Below are 23,131 nucleotides of genomic sequence, written 5' to 3'. Positions count from 1 at the left end.
TAACATAGTTGGCTTACACTCGCCACGTCAATCAAGTACATAAGAATAGCATTACAACATTCAAACACTCATGGCCCGACTACGGCGCCAAAATAAAAGATAACCCAACATGCAACACGGTCCCGATCACCCCCAACTGGACACCACTACTGATCATCAGGGAAAGACACGTAGTAACGTTGAGAGTCCTCGTCGAACTCCCACTTGAGCTCAAGCGCGTCACCTGGAGCGGAATCATCAGGCCCTGCATCTGGTGTAATAGTAATCTGTGAGCCATAGGGACTCAGCAATCTCGCACCCTCGCGATCAAGACTATTTAAGCTTAATAGGTAAGGCAAGGATTATATGTGGAGCTGCAGCAAGCGACTAGCATATATAGTGGCTAACCTGTTCGCAAAAGAGAGCGAGAACAGGAGGCAAAGCGCGAACGAGAAACTAGAGAGCAACCTGCGAAAACATTACTCCAACACCGTGTCCACTTCCCGGACTCCGCCGAGAAGAGGCCATCATGGTAACTCACACTATTGATTCATTTTAATTAAGTTAAGGTTCAAGTTATCTACAACCAGACATTAACAAATTCCCATCTGCCCATAACCGCGGGCACGGCTTTCGAAAGTTCAAATCCCTGCAGGGGAGTCCCAACTTAGCCCATGACAAGCTCTCACGGTCAACGAAGGAATAGACCTCCTCCCGAGACGTTCCGATCAGACTCGGTACCTCGGTTCTTCAAGACACTTCGACAGGTTAAAACAAATCCAGCAACACCGCCCGAATGTGCCGACAAATCCCGATAGGAGCTGCACATATCTCTTTCTCAGGGCACACTCAGATAGGTCAAGCTACGAGTAAAACCAACCCTCGAGTTTCCCCGAGGTGGCCCCGCAGGCTGCCTGGTTCGGACCAACACTCAGAGGAGCACTGGCCCGGGGGGGTTTAAATAAGATGACCCTCGGGCTCCGAAAACCCAAGGGAAAAAGGGGCTAGGTGGCAAATGGTAAAACCAAGGTTGGGCATTGCTGGAAAAGCTTTAATCAAGGCGAACTATCAAGGGGTTCCCATTATAACCCAACCGCGTAAGGAACGCAAAATCCGGGAACATAACACCGATATGACGGAAACTAGGGCGGCAAGAGTGGAACAAAACACTAGGCGAGAGGCCGAGCCTTCCACCCTTTACCAAGTATATAGATGCATTAAGATAACATGGCAATATAATGATATCCCAACAAGTAAATAATGTTCCAACAAGGAACGGCCTCCAATCTTCACCTGCAACTAGCAACGCTATAAGAGGGGCTGAGCAAAGCGGTAACATAGCCAATCAACGGTTTGCTAGGGCATGGTGGGTTAGAGGTTCGACATGGCAATTTGGGAGGCATGATAAGCAAGTGGTAGGCATCGTAGCATAGGCATAGCAAAAGAGCGAGCATCTAGCAAAGCAAAGATAGTAGTGATTTCGAGGGTATGATCATCTTGCCTGCAAAGTTGTCAGAGTTGACTGGATCCTCGAAAGCAAACTCAACGGGCTTCTCGTTAGCGAACTCGTCTCCCGGCTCTACCCAAACAAGACAAACAAGCGAATGGAACACAATCAACCACATGCAAGGCTCAAACAATATGATGCAAGGATGGTATGCTATGCGGGATGCAATATGTGATGCATATGCAAAATTTGGCAAGGAAAGAATGAACCTGGCCTCAACTTGGAAATCCAAGTGTGCCACTGGAAAGATGAGATGAAAATCGCTTGAAAACGATATAAAGATCACCGAAATCAGAGTTGCGGTTTGGAAATGGCAAGCGATTCAAATATGACCACGTTCTGCGATTTACAGCAAGTAGCCATCTAAATGCAACAAATGAGCATGCCACAGCACCCAAACAAGGCATCAAAATACATGGCAGGAATCCATTCATGATGCTTAACAAAAGTCTAGCACTGAGCTACGGCCAATTCATTCATTAACAGGTTCAAACAAGCATGGCAAAAATGCATTTGACAAACAGATTTCAGACTTAGTGAAATTAACACTTGTCTGGAATTTCAGATCAGATAGCACACTTCGGAGCAACAAAGCTACATGCTACAGGACCTGAACATGGCAAAGTAAAGCATGGCATGGGGCTACTCAAAGAGCTTAACAAAAGTCCCTTAGTGACCTTGAGCCAAAAGGGATCAGAAAATACATTTGCAAGCATGTTAACATGGCAAAAACATAATCAGATCACAGACATAGTGAAAACTGGAGCATGCTGAAACAGATATCAAGTAGGCATGTTTACGAGCTCGATGCACTCTCTACAGAGCAAGCCATGACAATCTAAGTATACACCTATCAAGAATACACAAAATGCAAGCTAGACATGGCAAGAATAATAACATAGCATGCACGGGTCAACTACAACATCATCGGCAAAATCGCTAACAAGTAGACAATCTGCCCAGATTCGCGAAATAGCAAAAGTAGAGCTCGATTGAATCAAGCTAGGGTGCTCCATAATTGCAAACAAAGACATGGATCTATAGAGAAATACAAGATTAACAAAACATCCTTACTGATCATCCTTAAAAGAGGCACGGATCACTAGGAAACAACATGAACATATGGCAATATGAGATAAACAGGTCAAGGACTTAGTGGAAATGCCAAGTCCCTGAAATCAGCATTCACAAATGTCTCACTTTGCAAGCTTGTGCTAGTCACCACACACATCACAAAAATACATGGGTTGCACCTCTGGAAAGATGGCAAAACCCTTAACAAAACATATGTAGAGCTCATGGGCATATCATGCACACAATAATATGGCAAAAATGACAAATATCTAATTGGAGCAACAGATCTGACAATTATCTCAAGTAGCACTCTTCTAACAGAATTTTGGGCATCAAGATGAACTCAAATGAAAATGATGCAATGAGATGAAATGATGTGCTCTTTGAGATGAACATTTTTATATGCTATATGCCCAAAACGGAGCTACGTATGCAAAGTTACGATGCAATGAACAGGAGCAAAAAGTTAGGGTTTCGGGCAAAAGTCAACGAACGGGATCTCAGATCCAGATCCACTATTCACGCACGGATAACGAGGATCGCCGGCCGGAGCTTCGAGGTCGCCGGAGTTCGTCGGGGAGGCATGGGACTTGCCGCGGAGGACGCCGGCGTGGAGGAAGAGGCGCAGGGCCGGAGCCGCGGCGGTGGTTGCCGGAGATGGAGGCGCGGCCGGCGAGGATGACCGCGGCGGCCGGAGCGGGTGGAGGTCGGTGGCGGAGCAGTGGCGTCCGGTGGCGGTGCCGGCGATCGGATGGAAGAAGACGGCGGCGCGCGGGCAGGGTGCGGCGGCTCGGGCGCGCGGGCCGGGAGAGCCGGCGCTGGGCCTCGCGGGCCTGGCGGCGGAGGAGGCCGGCGGTGCCACGTGGCAGGCGCGGATAGGGCGCGGGCGGCGGCGGCGGTTTGTCCGGCCGGCGCGAGGTGGAATTTAGGGTTTGGACGGGGGATTGATCCGGATTTGGATGAGGGGGTCTATATATAGGCATAGAGGGAGCTAGGAGTGTCCAAATGAGGTGCGGTTTTCGGCCACGCGGTCGTGGTCGTACGCTCTCGGTGATGAGAGAGGTTTTGGTGGGTTTGGGGCCAAATTGGAGCGGTGTTGGGCTGCAACACACACGAGGCATTTTCGGTCCCTCGGTTAACCGTTGGAGTATCAAACGAAGTCCAAATGGTACTAAACTTGACAGGCGGTCTACCGGTAGTAAACCAAGTCCGCTTGGCAAGTCTTGGTCCAATCCGGAAATGTTCAATCCCCACACATGAAAGAAAGGTAGAAATGACCACCGGAGGTGAACGAAGCGCCGGAATGCAAAACGGACAACGGGGAAAATGCTCGAATGCATGAGATGAACACGTATGCAAATGCAATGCACATGATGACATGATATGAGATGCATGACAACGATAACAACACATGGAGACAAAAACCCGAACCCGAGAAAATAAAATAACTTAAGGCCGGAAACGGCAAGAGTTGGAGTACATATTGGGTAAATTACATCCGGGGTGTTACAATAATTTCTTTGAGCATAACATAAAACTCGTTACCTTATTGTGACAAAACAGTGCTTACCGCATTGTTGTTAGTCTCATGAATGACCTCAAAAGGTTGATCCCTCTTGGTTGGTTTGATAAGTTGGTGTTGTGATCAAAGCTTCCTTCCATTGTTTGAAGTCTAATATACATTATTTATCAAAGTTGAAAGGGGCACTTTTCTGCAATAGGTTAGTTAAAGGCTTCAAGATGCTAGAAAAAATCTTAATGAAGCGTCTATAAAAACCTGCATGCCCTAGAAAACTCTAACCCCTTTGATATCTCAAGGGTATGGTAGATTTTCTATGGCATCTATATTTTCTCTATCAACTTCGATGCCTTTACTAGATATTTTATGACCTATGACAATTCCTTTATTCTCCCTTGATTTATGTCGGTGAGGATTTCATCAACAAGATGATTCTTATTCACTCTAGACCAAACTCGATGTAGCTTTGGTTTAGGAGCTTGAGCTTCCTCTTCCTCTTCTTCTTGATCATCTCGTCCTTGAGATGCTGGTGAAGGAGGTTGGTTGTGATCTTGTTAAACTTCTCTTCTTCTTGCTGATTGTCACTAGTGGATGCCTCTTCATTTGCTTGTGGTTCACCTTGATATGATGTAGAGGGTTCCACCTGAATAGAAGAATTACACTATTTGATTTCCACGGGCTTCACATTCCCTATGGCTAGATCATTGATCACTTCCGAAGGTTCATTGTCACCTAAATAATTCGGCAATTTGTTGGCTTGGGAACCGCTAGATTAATCAAACTTCACATCTGCTATTTCTTCAACTTTTCGAGTGAAGTTCCTCAAGGCATGAAAAGTGTGCGAATTTAATTTGTAACCAAGGAGAAAACCTTCATGCGACTTGGGAGAAAATTAGAACGATGATGTTTATCAAGAATGTAGCATTTTGAGCCAAATACCCGAAAGTATCCAACTTGTCGTTTGTTATCGATTAAGAGCTCATACACCGTCTTGCCAAGTAGCTTGTTGAGATAAAGCCTATTTGTAGCATGAAATGTCATTTGAACCGCTTCGATCCAAAAATTCTTTGGAGTCTTGTACTCATCCAACAACTTACTTGCGATCTCGATCAATGTTCGATTTTTCCTCTCAACAACTTTGTTTTGTTAAGGAGTCTAAGTTGTCGGGAACTCATCTGAAATGCCTTCTTCATCAAGAAATGTGTCAACATTTGCGTTCTTGAGCTTGGTTACATTGTAACTTCGCACCTTCTTGATCTTCACTTAAAATTTGTTTTGTTCTTTCCTTGAAAAACCTTTAAAGATGCTTGGAACCTACGCTTTGTCATCAAGGAAGAAAACCCAAGTGAATCTAGAATAATCATTAGCAATGACTAATGATACAGCTCCAATGTATATTCTTTTTAAGTATTCATGCTATATTTACATCATTTATTTATTTATTGGCACAATATTTATTTGGACTAACCTATTAATCGAGTGTTAGAGGTCAGTTCTTGTTTGCTATTGTTTTGGGGTTTTTAGGTCAAAAGTTCACGGAGCCGGAACAAGCTGAAATTTTTTGTGATTTTTTTATGGAATATATCAGAAATTTTGGGTGAAGGAATAAATGTAAGGTGGTGCACGAGGGGCCCACACGGCCTCATGGCGCGGGAAGACCATAGCTGTGTGGTGGTTCCCTAAGGTAGTCTGTGCCACACTTTCGCCGCAAGAAAGGTAGTTTTCGAGAGAAAAATATGTATTTTTTAGCAGAAACGGTGCTTAGCCATAGAAGTAGGTCCAAAACATTGAATAAAAAAAGAGAAAAGGAGAAGGAGAGATCCAATATCAAAGGGGCTCTCGCCCCTCTGGGAGCCATGGTGGCCAAGTACGAGAGGGGGAAAGCTCTCCCCATCTAGTGGGGAGGTCATGGAGGGGGAGCCTCTCTCTCTCTCTCTTTCTCTCTCTCACTCTCTCGGTGGTGCCGGAGTGCCACCAGGGAGCTATCATCACAAACATCTCCATCATATTCATCACCTCTATTCAATGGTCTACTCTCCCACAACCCACTGTAATCCCCTACTTAAACATGGTGTTGGATGGTATCGATTATTATGATAATGATTTCTTGCATCTTCTTTGTGTATGAGTAGAATACTTTTGTCATTTGGGTTAATTGGTGAATTTCTATGATTGGTTTGAGTTACTTGTGGTTATGTTACTGTCCTTTGCTGCCCATCATATGAGCACCTACGCGTGGATCACACCATAGAGTTAGTTGTATATTGATAGGACTATGCATACGGGGGCAGGAGTGACTCCTCGCCGGACCATGGAAATTGGTACGTATGGGATCGAAGGGAGGCCAATAAAAATTAATGCTATGGTTGGGTTTACATTAATATGAACTTGTTAGTAGTTTGGGATGCTTGCTAATAGTTCCAATCATTAGTGCATGAAATTCCAAGTAAGGATAGTACACTAGCAGAGCTCTCTCCCACCTATAAACTTGGAGTGATGATCAGTTTAGTAACTTAGCTAATTGCCTAAGAATAATTCTGCACACCATGCCACCACTATTCCACACTCGATATTTGTATTATATTGTACTATTACATTGGCAGCACCTAACTTTTATGTTAACCTTCTTTGTTATCTTGCAAACCTATCCTTTCGTACCCATAAGGTAGTTCTATTTTTTTCCTAGATAAAGAAAACGCTTGTTGTACGTAGGGTTGTATCATTGGCAAATAGGACTTGTTGATTTGGATTTAACCTTTATCTCCTTGTGGGTTCGACACCCCATACTTACAACCTCTATCATTGGAAAGTGCTATGACAATTCCTTACACTTGCGGATTATCAAGCTCTTTTCTGGAGCCGTCGCTGAGGAGCAATAGCGTAGGATGAATATTCTCGTGTGGGCTTGTCAGCTTTAACTAAGTAGATTTTATTTTATGTTCTCGCTTTCTATCTTTAGTTGCGGGTCAAACACGCAAAATATAATATTTGTTTACTTGCACCGTTATGCCTAGATTAATGGCTTTAAAGAAAGCTTTGTCCGGGAGATAACCCGGAAGTTCTAGAGAGTATTTTTATTCTTTTGAGTGCATTTAAACTTTTCAAAAACACAAAAAAAATACAGAGGGGAACGTAAAACTTTTTCAAAACGGAAGTGATTGGAAAGTTATGCATTGAAGAAATTAGGATCAATCTTGAACACTTGTGTTCATGCTCATGAAAACAATATAAATCTTTTGATGGAAGTTTCTCATAAAAATAATTATCCCCTTGTATAAACTACTATACCATAAAAATAAAGTGCTGATGTTTTCCTTTAGGATGTTTATATTGCAAGTTTGGTATGTGTTGTGCAGAAGCAGAATAGTATCTTGCGATATTTTAATTTACTCTATGTACTAGAATGTGGTAAAATATTGAAATATTGACACGGTGCTACAGTACAAATTTTCTGTTATGTCCTAATTTTTAGAATCTTTGCAGTTGCAGAAGTATGCATATTAATGAGATTACTAGTATGCATATTAATGAGATTACTACCGATTGTTTTGGTTTTGACAGAATGTTGTTATGTTTTATTATCTTCATATACTTGTGTGTTCATGGCTTATACTGGAGGATATAAATTATTGAAATGAATGTATACAATAGCTAATATTTGGAAATAATTATGCACCTTGTCTTGAAAGTACTTGATATGTGATTTATGTTTATGTGTACTAATCCCTCTAATAAAAGTTTTGTTAACTTTTGTGTGGATGAAGTTTATAAGAGTCAGGGGAGACAATGATATGAGAGAAAGTTGGAGAGATGCAAGAGCTCAAGCTTGGGGATTCCCAAGGCCTCCCCATAAAATAATTGGTTCTCAAGCTCCAAGCCGAGGGTACCCCGGCATCCCCTCCATCTTCTTCAATAACTATCGGTGTGTCTCGGTTGAGCCTATATTTTATTTGTTCACATGATATGTGCAAAATCTTGGAGCATCATTTTTATTTATTTTTTATTTTGAATAAAACAAACACTATGTTGATGACTTGCAAGTGCACACGGTTGTTGTAGCATTTTCATGATAAGTAAGTGTTGAACCCACAAAGAGCGGAAAGGAAAGCACCACAGACTCCGCAACTGCGTTGTCACTTAACGCACTTATGTACACATCCAAATCGGAGTTTGAAAATAGTTTACTCCGTCGATTTCTAAGGAAACAGAATAAAGGGTGTTTGCTACACTATGAACTAGAAGGTAAAACAAGAACATAATATACTACACTAGTAGAGATGGTGCTTGAGCATTAAAGTGTTCTCGAGAGTTCCGAAGCCATTACCACAAATATGGCCTGCATAATAAGTGTGGAGCAAATGATCTCTCTATCTCTCTCTCTCTCTCTCTCTCTCTCTCTCTTATCGTCTATCCATCCTTCATATGCATAAGTGGGCGGTTCCCAGTACATAACATGTTCTACTCTAAGTTAGACTTCATGCCACATACGCCACCAACCGTACCTTCCCATGCAGGTACTTATTACTCCCCTATCAATTGCAAAGACTCGGAATTAAGGATTTTACTATCACCTCAAATTACCTCAACATCCTAATGCTTATGACGGTAGTAGTTCCTCCATGGCCAATCATGGCGATAATGCAAGTGAGGCATCCTCTCAACACTCATGAAGAATACTAACTGATACGTCTCCAACGTATCTATAACTTTTTATTGTTCCATGCTATTATAGTATCAATCTTGGATGTTTTATATAATTTTTGTGGTATTTTATATCATTTTTTGGGACTGGCCTATTAACCCAGTGCCAAGTGTCAGTTGTTGTTTTATGCTTGTTTTTAGTTTTCCAGGAAATCAGTACCAAACGGAGTCCAAATGCTACGAAATTTTTTGACGGTTTTTTTAGGGACAAGAGAGACCATATAAGCTTCGGGAGGAGACCAGACGACAAGCAAGGAGACGCTAAGGCAACAGGGCGTGCCTAGGGGTAGGCGCACTCTGATGCCTTGTGGGCCCCTTGTGGCTCCGTCTGACCTAATTCCACCTCTATAAATTCTCTGAAAACGGGAAACCAACAGAGAGCCACCCGAAACACTTTTTCCGTCGCCGCAAGTTTCGATTCTTCCGCGATCCCATCTGGAGGCCTTTTTCGATATTCTGCCGGAGGGAGAATCGATCACAGAGGGCTTCTACATCATCCTTGCTGCCTTCGGATGATGCGTGAGTAGTTCATCACAGGCCTATGGGTCCATATCTAGTAGATAGATGGCTTCTTCTCTCTCTTTGATTCAATACAATGTTCTCCTTGATGTTCTTGGAATTCTATCCGATATAATATTCTTTGCAGTGTGTTTGTTGGGATCCGATGAATTATGGGTTTATGATCTGAATATTTAAGAATATTAATTAAGTCTTCTCTGTACTCTTTTATGCATAATTGTTATAGCTTTGTATTTCTCTCCGATCTATCAATTTGGTTTGGCCAACTAGATTGGTTTATCTTCAGTCGGAGAGGTGCTTTATAATGGGTTCAATCTTGCGGTGCTCCATTACAAACCCGTCCAGTCCTAGCCGTTGGAACCAGGACTAATGCTCACATTTAGTTCCGGGCCAAACCCGGCCGGGACTAGTGCTCCGGATGAAAGGCCAGTTTTCTACTAGTGCTTTGAAGGAGTAATACACCTTGTTCACCTGCATGATTCTAGAAAACAGCCCATATGATATGGCACTCGGTGAGACTATGACTTTAGGGCATTGGTCCTTAGGGCCACGTGCACGAAGACTTTCCGGTTGTCATTGACAAAGTCATAGTGGCTCTGATATGGAAGCAACGATAGAGACGCGTCAGCGGCTCATTTTGGCGGTGGCAGTGGTCGTTTGGTTGTCCAGAGAGCTCGATGTAATTATTATTATGTTTGGGATGTTTGGTACTTTCTCATAGTAATTATGTACGTGCAATCCACGTATTAGGTAGGATATTAGTGGCACATTATATTAGGTAAGGTATATTTGTGGCACATTGATATTTGGTAAGATATTAATTGCTTTCTTCACGGGAATGGTAAGATATTAATTACATGTTCTAATTACATAGCACTGGTGGGTAATTAGAGCGTTAAACGTATTTGGTGCTCAACATTGAAGCAATTTGAACTACTAGATCACATGATTTGACGGTTGAGATGGTTTGAATCTGCTTCTTTGAGTCTTTTTATATTGGTATAGATATAGATATATGGGTCATTTCGTAAAAGGAAAAAGATACGGGCACTCGGCGCAACCCCCACCCACCAAGCATAGGCAACAGTCGGTTTGTCCGCAGACAATCCGAAAGCTTTAGAGACAATTGTACATGACGTAACGACACAGGAAATACCCCCATCATGCTCACTATACCATAGATTAGAGCATGTGATTGCTTGACTAACCGATATATATGTAGCTCAGGTGCCAAATCAATCGGGGCTTCATTCTAGTTGGTGACTAATCAACATCCACAGATGGCCAAGGCTCTGTACCATCTGTCTCCATTAAAACCGTTGCCCCGTACAGTGCAGGAAGTACGTGGCCAACCCTAATCTACACATCTATTGCCTTTTCCTTTCCCCGCTAGTGCACGGTGCTTAATGCTGTCACTAATATCCCCTCCAAAAAAGCTTATCCTACGCCGCTCCCCTAATGTCGGTACGTGACGCTGTCGGGCGCGCTGGAATGACTCAAGATCTGCTCCACTAGTCAACGCATCTGCATGGGGTTTCCTTGTTTTGGTAAAAGGACATGCAAGCAAAACCCTAGCTAGGTTAGCCTAGATGCACCATGACCATGACTCGTCCTGGTACCAGTCTGCCACTAATTTGATTCACATGACACAAAAGGACGTAACCTTTTTGTGTGGAGAATAACAGAATCCAGCTCCGGTTGAATTCTATCCTGTCCTGTCTAGTGGGTGAAATAAGTGTCACTGGTCGATCTCCCGAAGATACCACCAGATGGTGCTGTCCTAGCTAGCTAGCAGCTAATTACAATTCGGTTAGCTTTTCTTGTTTATCATAGCATTGAACTTATAAAGGATGAGCGGGTTGGTAGTCACAACCGCGGCATCCACGTCGACTGTGAATAGTCCTGCGACTCGCGCGGCAGCGAACGAAAAAGCGGCAGCGAAAGAAAAAGAAATGACCCCACGTCCTCCCATGCCCCCTCCTCCTCCTCTCACGAGTCACGCCCGACCCCCTCCTCCTCCTCTCCTCCTCCTCCCGTCCTTCCTCAAAACCCTAGCCGCCGCCCCCCTCCTCCTCCCACCTCAGTCGCCGCCGCCGCCTCCTCCTCCTCCTCCCACCTTAGTCGCCTCCTAGGAGAGCTCGACACGATGGGGTGGCCGTGGAGCGCGCCCCGTCCGGAGAGACAAGGCGGCTCCCGAGCAGGGCATCCGACAGCGCTGGCTTCTCCTCCCCTGCGCCACCGCTGCCCACCCCTCCTCATCTCGTGCGGGCACGGAGGTGAGCTTCTCCGACGGCGGCGGCGACCTGCAGTCAAAGGGTGATGGCGACGGCGCTCGATTTGATCTACAGGAGAGAGAAAGAAGATGAGAGGGAGAGAGAGACGGAAGGAGAGGAGGTAGAAATAGAGAGGAAAGAGGAGAGGGATGTGCGGCGGCCGACGGGAGAGGGTCACCGAAAGGAACAACTGGTCATCGTTCACACCGTGTTGGGCCAGAGATGGCTCTGTACAGCCCACACGTCTGCAGGTTCCTTCTTCCTTCCTGCTCCTCTCCTCTTTTGATTAGCTGTAACTGCATGTTTGGGTCAGTGATATGCCTGCTGTCGCTGGGCAGTACTTTAGGCAAGTCAACCTTCCAATTCAGTACACGTCTGCACAAGGAGAAGAGCCCCTGTTAGCTTTTCTTTTTGCAGATTAGCCCAATAATCTACATCAGTCGATTTGAGGGTATGCTGAATGTGATATTTAATGAATATGGTCATTCTGTTGTTCAGAGTACACAAGTGGTTGCCCTTGAAGTCTCCTCCTTGCCCCGCTTATTCATTAAGGTAAGATTTTGATTTTCTCAATTTGTCGCTTCAGTTCCACATTAACCATGAATTGTTGTGTGTAAATACTCATATCCCGTTAAGTTCATGTGTATAAATCAAGTGGGTTGAAGTGTACTGTGAATTTCCTGAAAAATTTTACTTGAGATATTATATGCATGGTGTGAATTGTTGAGTTTGCTTGGTTAATGCCATGCCTATGCAGATCAACAGGGGGGAGGTCCAGGGTGAGACCTTCAAGAGGGATTTGATGTTGCTATTATTTCAGTTTGCAGATAGAGGATGTGATTCCAGCAAGACAGTGACGATGGCGATGACAAGTGAGATTTATGTTAAGGAGTATTAGCATATGCTCATAGGATCACTAGAAGCATATAAAGGTATCCACAATGATGGTTGCTTTCTTATCGACAAAGAATTAAATTATAATTATAGACGGTAAGAGTAGTACCTTTATAATCATAGCTGTATGCAATGATCCATCATGTATTTCTGTTTAAAACCGCAACCCGTAATTGTTTGATGTCATGAAATGTATATATATATATATATATATATATATATATATATATATATATATATATATATTGTTTACATTCTTAAGTTAGCCTCCAGACTATCTACATTGTCATGGTAACCTTGGTAGGTTATAATATGCAGATCGATAATCCCGGTTCAGTTTGAGCTTTCCATGTGTCTTTTTAGCCAAATATTAGGATCACAACTTAACTTAAATTAGCAGTATAGTGTCAATGGGCGTCATCTGAAGCTAATAAGATGTTGTTACTGAAGAACAGCCCCTTGCTACTTACTTGCACAGTACGTGAAAAACACCCTAAATAGATTAAAGAAATCATACTTGACTGTGATTGCATTTGGTTGACGCTTACGTGTATTTCTCATCGGTAGATCAAGGGGGTAATCTTCTACATTTCAGGTCCAAGCTTTCAATGCATTTTTCTATCTTTTTTTCATATCCCAATCATCATCTGCAAGGCCGAAGCATGCATGTCTATATGGTTTTGTGGCACTGATTTCGTTCCATGCCAGTTTATTTCCAGCAGTTGGTCTGCTTCTTCATAGAGATTTTATCAGTATACTAAATTAAATAAGAAACTGAATGTGTACTGCTTTCACCTTCAGTTTGAACATGATTGTCCTATTTGTGACATAGGTGAAAATTAGCAAGCAAGCTACAGTCGGTGCATGGATGACCAAGTTTACTTGTTACTTTATGAAGATGATGATTCCTAAATAGAATTACGAGCTAGGTCCTGCATGTTGACCGTGCTTCAAGGTACAGTTGTTCATGCCTTATAAAATTGTAATGCTTTTTATTGGTTGTGCATCCTAGGACCAAAAGCTTGATTCATAGATAGCCGAAGAACTGAGGAATTTTACTCTCTGTCGTTGCAGGGTAGAAGAGAATGTGAGGAGGGGACGCGCACTCCATATTTTGTTATGCACACCTTCCTAAACTATACTTTTCTTCTTAACATATGTTCATTGTCCGGCAGAAGCTGTAGATTTCAGCGTACAATAATTTCCAAAATGGTAGAAGGTAAGAACCATGTTACATGATCCTTTTGTGTTCTCTTGATTTAAATTAACACGTACCTGTTAAACTTGGTGATGATTTTCGAGGTGTATTTATAAATTATCTGCCAAGGTTATTCCTTCAGGCAGTTTTTTTTTCTGAAGCCTAGGCATATTGGTTGTTTGGTTGGCTCTCTTTACTAGTAGGAAGATAACTACTACGTGTTGCTTAGTTGTGTTGCTTAGTTATTAGTGGATTGACTGTATGAATTATCTTATGTTCACCCAGAGTTATAGGTTTCTAAATACTAGCTAGGCTCTTGGGACTTAATTCTAATGGTTAGTTTTTTTGGATTCATGTACTCCGGTGCTACAGCCTAGGTAAAGCTCCTTCACAATAGTATTTAAAGCTTATATTGATAACTCCATCAGAGTTCAAGCATTAGGCTCTCTGCTCTGTGTATTGCAAAGTGTTCTATATAATGCTTTGATGTTCCTTTGTCACTGTTTGATGTTCTACCTTGGGTGGCCTCTGTCTTGGTTTACAGCTCCATATGGCTACCTATGTATACCTATGTAGATTTTGTTTGAACTGTACTCAAATCGTGCAGATGTTTCTATATTCTTGCCTTCATCTTTTTAACTCATGAGATTGTTAGATAGTTGAATATCATTGGTCTCTGTCGGCATTCTATTTTCGCAGTTTGAAATGAGTATTGGTCCATTGATATTAAACTTCACAATAGGTAGTGGCATCTTCAGGAAAAAGTAGTGGCAAATATGCTGGAGATTTCTTTTCTGCTGCAGGAATGACACTATTGCCCAAATCCTCAACACATATTTTTTAGTAACTGAGAGGATTATTCACCTTTGTTGTTGTAGGCATTCAAGACCTGGCAGGGCTGGGTCAACCGGCCCTTCGTGTTCAAGACCCGGCTCTTATGAGCCTTGACAGTCGTGCTACCGGCTGGGCATCATCATCCTGAGCCATGTCCGGAACCAGACCAGTAGGGGCACCCTAAGCGAGCACTCGAGGCATGCTGTCAAGTTGGACGAGTGCAACCAGGCCAGCTGTTGTGTGTGTCCACGGTTACATTGTTGTATTGTTGGTTAAAGACAATGTTTTTCTTCCTGAATTATGAAACCTCGAACAACAGTAGGATATAATCGTTTTGTTCGTTTTGCAATCAAAGCTTCCATCGAATAATATTTTAGAATTGTGCTCCGTCTTATTCATAAACTGTGGCTATTTTGTAGATTCATACACGATATGGCTTTGTGTGCATTGAAATAGCAACAAGTTGGCCTCTCGGTCTCATTTTTGTATACATTTGACTCATACACGCAGCCAGCATGTCCATGTGATCTGGATGAATTTCTCTATCATGTTTTATGTTGTGATGTCTTTGATTTTTGTCTCTTCCAGATTTACATATAGATGCCTCGGTGAATACTCAAGAATTTTGTGTTCTTTTCTATTGACGGCCTTTAGGTATTTTATTTTTATTTTTGTAATGATTCTGAAACGAGGTCATTCCCTACTAATCTTGCTCTCCAGGCCTGGTGGTGGGATGCTTGATCAAGAATGCAGGGTGAGTAAAACAAAACGCTTTTATCTCTCTGGTCATCTAGAGCATATGGAGGGAGCAAGATAGCGGGCTTTGACAGTGTCTTCACACCACCCCAGAGGGGGTGCCACTGAGGTCTTTCTCATGGAACACGGTGCAATGTGGTTTTATGCACGCCTATGAGCAGGCTACCCTGCATGCTGGTCTTCTACTGCTTTCCCAGGCATATTACTTCCCCGTGAGATGCTTCCAAGGGCTCTATTCGGCTCCATTGTATTTTTCTTCTTTTTTGATTGCTTTTCCTTCTCTGTTTCTTTTTTATATGCAAGGCCATAAATTTTTACCATGCATCCTTGCTCACACAGAAAATTACTTCAAAATACACATGCTTCTAAAAATGCACATCCTTTTCAAAACTATGTATATCTTATTATCAAAGATTATAAGGTAGAATGTGTTTGCCCACGACTAAAACAAGTAATGCATTGTACTTTTTTCAAAGCACACGTGGAATTAGCAGGCTCCTTCAGGTATTTCAAGGGAAAACAGAATCTGTTTAACTAATTTTCTATATTGCTTATTTATGCATTTGTGACCATAGCTTTCCACTTTAGCTCATAAACTGGATGGCAAAATAGAGTTTGCCCATTTCATATCTATGTTGTCTTATTAGGAAAAAAGATTTTGTTTAATAGCTGATGCTTAATATGTTTTGTTGTCTAGACAGCTGATGGCATGCTTCTTTCTTGATAATTGTCAATTCTTTTGTACAGGGTCCCTCAGCTACTTATGCTTTGGTAGACAATGAGAGTATGTAGATAGCATGTATGGTTTTTACATTGTTTTGCGCAGGTTGAGATGCATCACATGATGTTTTCCTTTTACGTTTTTGAGTATTACATAGTCCTTTCTTTTTTCACAAGGGGCAGTAGTTGTGCCATTTGATTCGAAGGACAAAGAGTTGATCACAAAGGCGTAGCATTCAGGATATATACACAAAAAAGTATAGAACCAAATTATATGATGTAATTGACCACTTTCTATTAACTTCTCTTGTATACAATGTTCACGAGTTCATGTATTAAGTACATTTTATTGTGTCACTTGTGTTTACTCTTTTTTAATGCAAGTTTACAGCTACTCGGAGTTCCTAATTGTAGACTCAACTATCTTGACCTACTGATGATCTAATTTGTGGCATTATTACCTTAAGAAAATATTTGCATTTAATTTCCTTTATATATAGGGGTATAAGTTCTAACCAAATGTACTCAAATATACGGTTATTAAAAAAATGCAAACATTTTCAACACGAACATGGTTTTAAACGGGTCTTTGCGCCATTTGGCGCAACTGGTCATCTAGTACTAGAAATACTACTACTACACATGTAGGTAAATTACTACTTCAGGAATAGCAATATTTTTTTCAATATTGCTCCATCTACGGACAAGCTACGAAAAAGTAACGTAATCTTCCTAACTATTATTCTCTCCCCCCTCCCCTGAATTTCGGGGGTGGGCCCCTCCATCCTCTTATACATCCAATAAAGCACCTAAGAAGTTTTACGTAGGTGTAACATTACTCTTTTTTTTGTCTAATGATAATCCATGGCGATGACTCGTGACATGAATATTTTTCTTTGAACTACTCCAATGGGTACCAAGCATAGACACCACCCCTCAAGCGGTTACCAACATGTTAACCATGGCATTCGACAATATATCAAAGGGTAATCATATCGGTTCTCTTTTCTTCTTCGAGTACAAACAGTTGAATTGCTAGGCAAACTAGCTAAGCTAGAAGCTAGGATGAATACAAGAAACTTTTAGGGTAAGGTGGATCGTCAAGGAGATACTCCTACGTGCAAGTGCATGGAGCAACATGCTCATCGCATCGTCGGATCTTGTCACTTATCATCTTCCATATATTTTGGTTGGGCTAAATGCCGATACGGCTGAATGACTAGATGAGTCACCGAAAGGTCACCACCACTGAAAGGCAGATCAATCTTTGAGCAAGGCCATGTAGAATCTCACCTATCCGTCAAAATTAGCACGGCATGCCATGTTTGTCCCCACCTAGTGCCGACCGTCAAATTTAGCATGGTACGCCCTGTTTAATCAGAGCCTAAACATACTTATAGTGTCCCTACAAAAATTATAGTGTGAGATCAAAAAAACAAAAATTATAGTGTGTGCAAGTACTCTCTCTATGAAAAAAGAGAGCTAGGTCACTAGTCACTACGATCGGCAACAACACACAGGCTAACTTTACACAACATGCAGCATGACAGGCTCCGTCTCTCTACAGCTAGCCTTTGCATGCCACATCCATGTCCTATAGCTGGCTAGCCATATATAGGATAGCAACAGTATGCATGCAGGCCAATTCCATCTCAAATTTTCTGTTTTGAGAACCGAATCTTAGCCATATCTGATCTTGCTTGCTCGTGCTATAGAGTGGCTTTGGTTGAGTTGTCGATCTCGCGATTTTCGCGCTAGGAAACAACAGAATGGTGTGGAACATTTGATCGGTCCGTTATATATCCCAGCCAAGAGGTATAATATATATTATATGACAGGGCGAAGTTCAAAAATCCAAACAATTAATTACACCAAACATGAAATGAATCAAACTAAAAGAGAAAACCCTGAGATTACGTATGTGTTCTCGCTTGTTTGTTCACTGAGCAAGATCGCCACTGTACACAATGGAAAGAGATAACCCTTCTCATTCTAGAATAGCAGAACACCGGGTGTATACAAACTTTGTTCGTCATTTGTTGTCTTAACTGAATAGGCGGTGCTCTCGACAAGTATCGTGAATAAATTTGATACGTATAACATCTTTCATATTGAAAAAAAAAACCTGCATGTCCTCTTCCTCCGCTAGACACGCATTAATCTCATAGGATTTCTATAGTATAGGATTTACATAGGAAATTTTCCTTTGAAGCCTTTTGGTTTGTAGGAATGGATTCCTATTCATATGTAGGATAGGAATCAATCCTTCACATTTTGGAGGAAAAAAAACATTAGCTAAGACTCAATGAAAAAATTCCTATCCTATGCATCAAATGGCATCTCTTTCTATATAGGAATTGAGATACATGTCATCTCACTTCCTATGATCTTCCTATTCCTATAACATTCATATCCTATGAACCAAAGGAGGCTAACTAGGCAATGATTACTAAAGTAACCGACGTGGGAATGCTTTGTCGGGGAACGGATCCAAGATTGAGAAATTGTGTACAAATAATGTGTTTATCAGAGACAAATTCAAGATTAGTAATGAAAGTCAATCAAAACTTTAACACTCCATGGGGAAATGGTGTAGCAAATATCACTTTAGTACTATGCATATATAGCTTAATTAAGAAAGAGTTCGGCCTCGGAGGCTTAGAGGATATTATCCTCCGCTGTATTATGTCGTTTCCTTTGTTGTGTGTGTGTTGTGGTGTTGTGTTCTACTGTTGGCTGTAAAGATTTCATTAATTTAAAGCCGGGTGATAGCCTCTTTACTAAAAAAAATCTAAAAAGATCTGGCTCTGGACATATATATGGCCTATTACCTGGCTTCGTCCCTAGCGATCATTGAGGTGTCGACTTCTCACTGGAAGCGTTGAATGTGTTCGGCAGCATCCTTTTTCTGGATTTCCATTGTTTGATTGGAGGTCCCATCTTCAGTTACACATGGTTCAATCATGCTAAAGCATATCATGGAACAGCTAGTGAGTAGTAGTACTGGCAAAAGAACTTATTTGCATGCGTACAAGGAACTGATAGATAGTGATCACTCCTAAATGGAGGCTCACCATGTGGGCATTCCAAGCCTCCAACACATATTGTCTAGGAACATTGTCAGGGAAAACATGACAACCCAAATTGGAACTAGGAAGTTATTGCCTTCCATGTGGATGGCACATGATGTGGGGAACCAACCCAAAATTTTTAGAGTGGGCAAACAGCCCCAGAATTCATGAACACAAGGACATTGCCTGCCTTGTCCCAACAGGTTGCTCAACTTGTCCGGTCGGTGCACACATACCCAACAGCAAGGCCCAAACATTTATCATGTTGTAGAAATTGGCGACGCACACATACACATACGTATGGGGGAGTAGATCATGCTAATCATCGTCCATGGAGCAAACTCTCACCAATGGAAGCGTTTGTACATGTTGCACCTCAGACATAGCAGCTAGATAGCTAGGTTATATAGGAAGCATTAGGACAAAGTGTGTGAGGGTGGTGGGTGTTGAGGGTGGTAATGCATGTGATGTCCCTTGGTGAGGCTGCGAGGCTGCTGAGCTAGTTGGTTGATAGCTAGTACATACAAAGGAGAAAGAATAGGGAGAGGGGATGGAGTGTAGTGTGCACATCTCCTAGCTGACAGGACCTCCAGCACTAAGAGCTCAATGGGAAGAAAGGCACATCTATATGCAGCACATGAACAATGCTATGCAAGGATCATGCACTTGGAGATTTTGTCATTTCGGTGTCACAACCTCTCAATGTAGGACAAGAAAACACATTGGCTAGCTCCATGTACAAACTAGTTAGTGCACTCCCCTTCTGGTGGACAAAAAAGAGGAGACACCGGGCTTTGTTGCTTCTCCGGCACCATTGATCGGAAGCAGGACATTTTGTTGGGCATGTGAGGCGGTCGTTGTGGAAAAAAGCAGTTAGGATATGCTTGTGAAAATGTGTTGTCTATCATGATGAAATCCTAGAGGATGTATAGTATGTCTAGCTCGAGCATTTTCCTTCTTCCTTTTTCTTCTTTCCTTACCTCCCTTTGCAGCGTACTACTCCCTCCGTCCCAAAATTCTTGTCTTAGATTAGTCTAGATACGGATGTATCTAACACTAAAACGTGACTTGATACATCCGTATTTAGACAAATCTAAGACAAGAATTTTGGGACGGAGGGAGTACTTCGGTAGACTAATCAAGGTATGGCATGAAGATTCGGTGCAAGTCCTCTGGTATTTATTTTATTTTATTTTGGTTGGAAATTTTCGTGGTAAATGATTCTACATCCCTTCAGCAAATATCACAGATATTTATAAACTTGTTGATGTAGACATTGTTTCCAAATTTGATCATTGTATAACTGAATGATCAATGCTCCCAAGTGTACCCTTGAGAAAAGCTACATCACATGTATAGCATGATGCATCAGAGAGTTATTGCTGCCTTTAGTCTCTCTTTCCGACGAGATTTTTCTTGGAACAATTATGGCGGAAACTAGGAAAACCATAGGAGAGGGCACTAATTAAAATGAAAAGTTATAAATCATCGTCAATCGCAATCGAGCGTATTGAAGGGAGGGGGCATGAGGACATGATCAATTTGCCAAGTGCCCCATTAATTTGGCATGTCCTGTCGACTGATTCATACGCATCCATATAAGCCAAACCATGTATAAAACTGCCTCTGTCACACTTATCTCCTTGTAGCTTCTTCATCCAGCAAGGGTCCCATGAGCATAAATGTTAGTCTCCTTTTATTTCCTTTTGTGCTACCACAAGCACTGGACAGAGGGACATGATCCAATTGCAAAATCTTAGCTGAAATTCGATGTGGATTAACCACTGCTAAGCAGGGATAAAAGCAGATGCGATATTATCTCACATGCATGTCTGAGAATATGGACATATCCCAGGTGGCAAATGAAATTGAGGATGAGTGGTTAAGAATAAGATATGTTTCTTGTTATTCCCCACTATGTATATATTCTTGGGAGATTTATTGGTTATTGTGGATATGATACATGACATTTCAGTATTTGTATCTTCAGACCCACAAAAAAAAGTATTTGTATCTTCAGATTATTAGGTACAGGACCTGCCACGTGAACAAGACCACCGCCACATCATCAACCGTACGGCTTTGGCAAAGGTCAATGAACAAAAATATGCGTGGAATTTAACGGCCATAAGTTCTTTTTTCTTGTTTTCGTTTATCAAGGGGGCATTGCCAATGAAACTCTGATACAAGAGCAGTTTTAACATGGTCCCTCTTACCCCCTCTTTTCACATGAAAGGTAAGAGTATAAAATAGATCTTAGCCGTTGATCTCATCAATGAATGGCTTGATTGACTCTTACCTTCTTACCTCACATGTAAAAAAGGAGATAAGAGGGACCATGTTAAAATTTGCCCTGATACAAATAGAAGGAATTTATTGACTCGGTTGTGGCATCAAAGCGATACAACTGCAAAGACTTCATACCCGGTCTATACATAACAAAGCCCTAATCAACTAACTCTGAAATAGCTGCTCTTGTTTGATTCTCAAGGCTAGACGACAGCTTACGTACGTGTGAGTGTGCAGAGGGGAAAAAACAGAGATCGAGAGGCAGCTGCTGGACGCCAGAGAAGACGGCAAAATCTCGTAGCGAATTAAGTTGGTGCTATTGGTTAGCTTAGTTTAGTTGGCGCTCATCAGTTTGGCAGAGAGCGAGAGGGGGATCGTCCTTGGCATTAGCTTTGGTCTTTCTTTGGTCCTTTCCCTTGGAGCGTGCCCATCTTGTCTCATCAATATATTCTCTGCAAGAGCAAGAGCGAGTGATTGTCCTGGCCTATATAATATTGTTATTTTCCCCTATCCTCACTAGCTCTTCCAAGAAGAGTTATCAAAAGAAAACAGGCGAAAAAACAGAAGTACTTGCTCTAGATTAAATATTGAGTCCAATCAGTGGGTTGGAACAAACTTGATCCCTAGTTTTAGCTTTAGCTTTAGTTTTGTACTACTTCCTCCTCCGATGGATCCTTGAAAATGGATGTATGCGCATGCATATTTTTTTTATAAAGAGGGTTTTTATTAATTTAAAATATAGCATCAGGCAGATACAATCATGATGACCAACACCCATTCTCTGTATATTTAGGATGTGCACAACCAAAACACGAACTATCAGACAAAAAAACGACATATCAGCAACAGAGTTGTAAGCTTTTTTCGAAAAGGAGGATACACACCATCCCTACATCGAGCAATGCACATAGCCATTTTATTATTCAACAGAGTGACAAAAATAAATATATGGATCTATCCAAAGCCACCTTCCTAACGATTTATGTCGCTACACCTATTAGCTTGATGATGCGTCCAGACAACGCACCTATGCACACCATCTAATCCGATGATCTCAGCAAGCCGCAAACAGTGAGCCGAGATCAATAACCGGTCTAGCGGACTCTCAGCGTGCATCGCATGTACACGCTCCAGAATCTGCCGCCGCCAGCTATGGCTATGTCGATTTGTCGAGGGAGATGATAGTCCGATCCAAAGATTATGTTGTCACGGTGTCATTCATGTTAGGTAAAAACCTTCCTGCGCATCCTCTGATCGTCCCTAGATGGATGCGCATGCATGTGGCCGGTGGGTGAGTCGATCGGCAGAAATCTGCGCCTCTTGTCACCATCCGTCTGCGGCGCCGCAGCTGCCAAAAGACGATCTATCTAGTGGTAACAACTGACTGGTGCAGCCGATCCGTGGGTCTGCTCATGCATGATCAGCCCAATTATTGTTAGGTTAGCAGCTAGGTAGGTGAGCTAAGCTAAGGTAGCTGCCTGGCAGATAGGTCATTAGCCAGCGGCCGTCCAGTCCATGACTAACGACGCAGCTGCGTGCATGCATGGCTGGCTTTGGCTAATGGCTCTAGCCCTGCACCTGCACGCGGTCACACACATGCACGGTCGGTCGCAACTGGACTGGCCTCGGATGAGCCGCTACGTAAAGGCCAGAACGAGCCCGGTTCGATAAGACCTAAAACCGCCGCGAGAGGTTAGCACGCATGTACCGATGTACGTACGGAGGCCGGCCGGGATAAGCCTAGCTCGCCGCCCGCCTTGGAGAGCTCGATCGGTGCGGTGGAATTCGGTCTCATCG

The sequence above is a fragment of the Triticum urartu genome, chromosome 3 (assembly GCF_003073215.2).
Source record: "Triticum urartu cultivar G1812 chromosome 3, Tu2.1, whole genome shotgun sequence".
Taxonomy (NCBI): domain Eukaryota; kingdom Viridiplantae; phylum Streptophyta; class Magnoliopsida; order Poales; family Poaceae; genus Triticum; species Triticum urartu.
The sequence above is the reverse complement of the archived record's forward strand: the minus strand, read 5'-3'. Positions refer to the sequence as shown.